At 34.5% G+C, this 5,593-nt stretch overlaps 1 non-coding gene across 1 annotated transcript; it reads left to right on the forward strand.

Annotated features, from left to right (window-relative positions):
* The first annotated feature begins 227 nt into the window (after positions 1-227).
* LOC119060677 (small nucleolar RNA SNORA28) lies at positions 228-349 on the forward strand. The gene has a single exon (XR_005084645.2). It is a non-coding gene; the product is annotated as a small nucleolar RNA SNORA28 (small nucleolar RNA).
* Positions 350-5,593: the final 5,244 nt, after the last annotated feature.

Raw genomic sequence — 5,593 nt, forward strand, 5'->3', positions numbered from 1 at the left:
GCAGCTATCCACAAAAAGCAGTTTGGTTCCATGTAAAAGCTAAAGATTTAAGATTAGAAGTACTGAATTCAATTTTATTTCCAAAGGTGTCTCTAACCAGCAACCAAACTTTGTGAGTTTGGCCAGTTATTTCACTTCTTTGAATCTAATTTGCTTATTTATAAAATTAGAAATTCCCTTCTAAATCTAAAATGCTTCAGTTAAATCAAGAATTATGTAAACATTGCAAGCAACACTCTGTGGCAGATGATCAAAACTATCTGACACAATCTGAGCTTGCTATAGCAACTTAGTCTAACCTATTCCAGCGCTCTCTCCTCCATTGGACAAGCCATTATTCAGACTTAGTGTTAAAAAAAAAGAATTATGTAAACAGCTCATAATTTGCAACTATATGATTTAAATGTTGGAAATGAAAAAAGTTGTATTCAAACTTCTAAATCAGGCAACAAAAGGAGAATTGGGGCATTTACACACATGCATTTACTTTAGATACTTTAAAATGTATACTGTTCCCTATAAATTCAAAACAGTTTTATTTTGTAAACCATATCAATCAACTTAGAAATATGAGCTCTTAAATAATATTTTCCAAATGGTCTTGTAAACAATGTACTAATTAAATAAAATCAAGAGAGATTTGGGGATAATTTTCAGAATATAATAATTAATATTTTCCTGAGTTAAGTGAACTTATTGTGGCAACCATTTCACAATACAGTGTATATAAGTCATCTTATTATGTTGTGCACCTGAAACCCATACAGTGCTGCCTGTCAAGTATATATCAATAAACTGACATAAAAAAAGAAGTTTGTATTTCAGTCTTATATAAACTTTAGCATATTGCATTCATAATTTCTCTAGTTAAGCTTTATATATTAATTTAATGAGTATAAATAAGTTATTGACTGTTGCTATAAACATGACTCCTCATTGTGACAGTAAAGGTTTTTATGCTCTTTTTAGTTCATCTGGCATAGACCTCATTTTTTCTAATATGTCACGCAATTTATATGCCAACTCTAAGGGAGATGACAGTTCCATGCACAGATATAAAATATACTTATTAATCCTATACATACATATTACATTTTACCTATGATCTAATTCCAATTTCCTTAAAGATAATTTCAGAATCATTTTCCCATTCAGATCAAATTGGAGGTGTCATGTCACTACAGATCTGAGTATTTCCTACTACGCCATAACACAATGCTTCTGGCCTCATTCATATACCCTAAAATTTTTCAATTAATTCTAGCTATTGGGAAACATTAGGAAAGTACTTCCTAGCTATTGTGCAATATGTCTAATTTGTATATATCTAAGGAAATGTGAGCCAACAAAATGATATTTTACGGGAGGCCAAATAAAGAACATGAATGTGCTACTGAAAAGCAAGTCTCATGTGATTGAAATCTGTCTTTCTTCCAGAGCACAATTTCTTCAAAAGTTGTCACAAACAAGGATTATTCCATTTTCTTATGCATAAGGGGGAACGGCTAATCTTTTAACTCTAGCAAATAATGGATGCATTTTAATAAGGTTTTTAAAAATCTGAAATTAGCATAGCTTAAAAAAGATATTAAGCATTTTATCAGTAACTCCACATAATAATTTATTACTCAGAAATTATGTTTCTCTAAGCTAATCAATCTCAGTACACAAATTAACGTAGCCCAATAGGTTGGTCTTCTTTGATTCATACTTACTGAAATCTGCTGTCTTTTCAAAATACAATTGAGTGAGTGTATAGAATAATGATTGAGTATATAGTCTCTAGAGTAAGACTGACCTGGTTTACTTGCTATGGGAATTAGAGTAAAGTTTTAATATTCAAAGTCATAATATGTTTTTTTGTAAAATGAAAATTGAAATAATGCCTTCTTCATTTTCTTAATCAGGTTCCTTGTAATAATTAAGTAGGATAATGCATGTAAACTTGTTAGAAAACACCTAAAACTTAACAGTGAGGTCGACAGTAAGTAGATATCACTCCACATTCATTTGTCCTAGAATTGTCTATTCAGAGGGAAATTTGTACAAAGTAGACATAATGGCATTAGCGCTTGACTGGTTCAAGGTAGAATGGACTTGAAATGACCACCAAACCACTCTTTCCTGGTCCTGATACCACAAGCCCCCTGATTGAAACAGATTATCTGTTCATGCTCAGCAGTGAAATTCTTACTTCTTGTCCAGATGTACAGCATCTCCTTGTGTTTTATTCATTACTACCTGGTCCCAAAGGATTTCATTTCTGTGCTTAACATTCTTCTCCAGCAGGAAATTCTTTGCAGTTAAAGAAATTCTTCTGGTACAATTAAAGATCATTTGCTCTCCTGTTTAAAACCGATAAGTAAGCTGGTCAGCATTCTTGGCATGGGAAGCCTTTCTGTACTTAAACACATATTTACAATGTGACAAAGCTTATGCAGGGTTTAACTTTATGTAATTTGGCATTGCTAACAACACAAAAGGAGTCTGACTTATACTTAATAATTTACAAAACAAAAACAATGATACCCAAATAATATCTCAAAGCCCTTTTAGTTATTAAGTTTTAAGTTATACAAAATTTAAATCCATTTGTCTATGAGGTAATCCTAAAAAACAATTATCTATGAGGTGATTGTTTACTTCTCAATAAACAAATAGAACAGAAATTCATTTTTTGCCAGTAGTTTTTAGCCTTCTATAAGTTATTTGTCTTTTGTCAAAATACTTTTTATCCTTGTTTTAAAAGGAGCAACTTGCCTTGTTTAAATTTGTCTATTTTCATAATAGCTCTAATAATACTTATGTAGCTCTGGGTGTACTTTTCCTAGCTAATAAAAGCACTGAAAGTAGTTAATATCTCTGTTCTTTTTCATTATGTGTAAGTGATTGTCGTTATATATTAAGCATTATTTGTATATACATATTCCTGCTTAATAGTTTGTCATGCACACTTCATTCTGAGTATGTCAATAAGAACTCATTTTTATTTGTTTCTTGACCATGTGTCCTTATACCATTGCAGATTTAATTTACAACATATTATCAGCTTAATTATTTTTATTCTCATAGCTTAAAATTATTTCTTGATGTGTCATAATAAAATTTCTTTTGGAATATATTCGTTATTTTAGTGTGGAAAAAAGAGAGCATCTATGTGTCTTGGGAGACAAATGAAATTCCCTTGTAGCTTCAACCTCTGGTAGGTTTTCAGAAATAGAATCATCAGGACTCACTCAGTTCCACCTAATTAGCTTTCCTTCACCCTCTTGACATTTGTTAATTCTGCCCACACCTACCATATACCACAATGTCCTGAATTTCTTGTAGTTGTCTTCATTTTCTGGAGGCTTATCTACATCGTTTCTTTACATGAGAAAACAGAGGACAAAATTGATCAATATCTATCCCTACAATTTGTCTTTTCCACTGAGTATTGCACTTACTGTGCGTCACTTGGAATTGGAATCAACATGCCATTCTGGTGGGGTGATGATCTAGCTAATGCAACATCAACCTAGGAAAATAGAAATGTTCACCTTTCCTTTCAACTCTCTTCTTATGCTAATCTTAACTCAGAAAGTATCACCCTTCTTTCATTAACTTTCCCAGCAAAATGCTCAAAATAATTTTCTCTTCCTCCTTATGATTTACCACCAGCTCCATTTATTTGCATACTAGATGCTGTCTCGTTGGCATTATATATTCTTAATGCTTATAATGGTGTTTTTTCTTCTCTAGCAATTTCTGCATTTCTAGTCTTAACATAGGCTTTGACCTTCAGTCCAAGCAAGTATACAGTGCACATTGAACTATTAATCAATTTATAGCACTCCCCTAAAAGTCTATATTTCCAATTGGGTATTTCTGTACAATTAAATGTACCCATACCTTTTAAAACCTGATTCATCAACCTGAAATTATGTCCATTGGGTACTGAGTCTTATGAATGTCATCGAATAATGTCATCAGGGCAAATATAATCTTTCTCATCGTTTTCTTATTAATGTTTAACTTTTTTTGTTACATCATTTCTACCTTTAATTGTTTATACACCTTACTAATTTCTAACTTTATTTTTCATTCTAATGTCCATATTTGTTTTACTCTTAGTTCTACAATTAAATATATTCTGTACTCACCATACATTGGTGAACTGAGTGTAGTACCTTAGTAAATTCTTCATGATATTTTTGTGGATATGGTATTTTCTGAGTTTTTTATTGTTTAATACTTGTTTTTTCTATAACATGCGTAGACATATCTAGGGACTTCCAGGCCAAGATGGAGGCTAGGTAGACATACTTCACCTCTTCAAACAACCAAAATAAAGACAACAACAATTTAAAAACAAACAAACAAAAAAACAACCAGTACTGACAGAAAATTGAACTATATGGAAGTCTGACAACCAAGGATATAAAGAAGGCACATTCATCCAGACCTACAAAAGAGGGACTGAGTTGGACAGACAGACAGGGCTCCAGGCAAGGCAGCTGGTGGACCCAGTGAGGCAGTAGATTGTGGAGGGGCACAGTGTGCAAGGCAGCTGGTATACCCAGTGGCCCCACATTCACATACAGATAAACCAGGTGAAACTGGGGAGCGAGACAGACCACACAACCCAGAGTCCCAGTGCAGGGAAATAAAGCCCCAAAACACTGATCAAAAACACCTGCGGAGGTTGAGGTGCCGGGAGAGACTCTCGGCCTCAAAGGAGAGTTTGTTGGAGACATCCACAGGGTCCCAGGACATACATAAACCCACTCATGTGAATCAGCATCAGAAGGGCCCAATTTGCTTGGCAGAAAGGGAGGAAGTGACTGAAATCGGGCAGAGAGCAGAGTAAGCACCATTGTTCCCTCTCGTACCCCCCCACAAATGGCATCACAACCCAGCAACTGGGTTGCCCTGCCCTGGTGAACACCTAAGGCTCTGTCTCTCACTACAGAACAGGTTCATCAAGACCAAGAAAATGGCCCAAATGAAAGAACAGATCAAAGGTCCAGAACAAATACAAGTGACAAAGAGATAGCCAACCTACCACATGCACAGTTCAAAACACTGGTGATCAGGATGCTCACAGAATTGGTTGAATTTGGTCGCAAATTAGATGAAAAAATTAGGCTACGCTAAGTGAAATAAAGGAAAACGTACAGGGAATCAATAGTTATGGGAAGGAAACTGGAATTCAAATCAATGGAGTGGACCAGGAGGAAGAAAGAAACATCCAAACAGAAAAGAATGAAGAAACAAGAATTTTTTTTAAATGAGGAAAGCCTTAGGAACATCCAGGACATCTTTAAACATTCCAACGTTCAAATTATAGGGTTACCAGAAGGAGAAGAGGAAGAGCAACAAGTGGAAACGTTATTTGAACAAATAATAAAGGAGAACTTCCCCAACTTGGAAAAGGATATAGACTTCCAGGAAGTCCAGGAAGCTCAGAGAGTCCCAGAGAAGTTGGACCCAAGGAGGAACGCACCAAGGCACATCATGATTACATTACCCAAGATTAAAAATAAGGAGAGAATCTTAAAAACATCAAGACAAAATGAGAGTTACCTACAAAGGAGTTCCCATCAGACTGTCA

This window comes from Artibeus jamaicensis, unplaced genomic scaffold, assembly GCF_021234435.1.
Source record: "Artibeus jamaicensis isolate MK-2021 breed Jamaican fruit bat unplaced genomic scaffold, CSHL_Jam_final scaffold_1019, whole genome shotgun sequence".
Taxonomy (NCBI): Eukaryota; Metazoa; Chordata; class Mammalia; order Chiroptera; family Phyllostomidae; genus Artibeus; species Artibeus jamaicensis.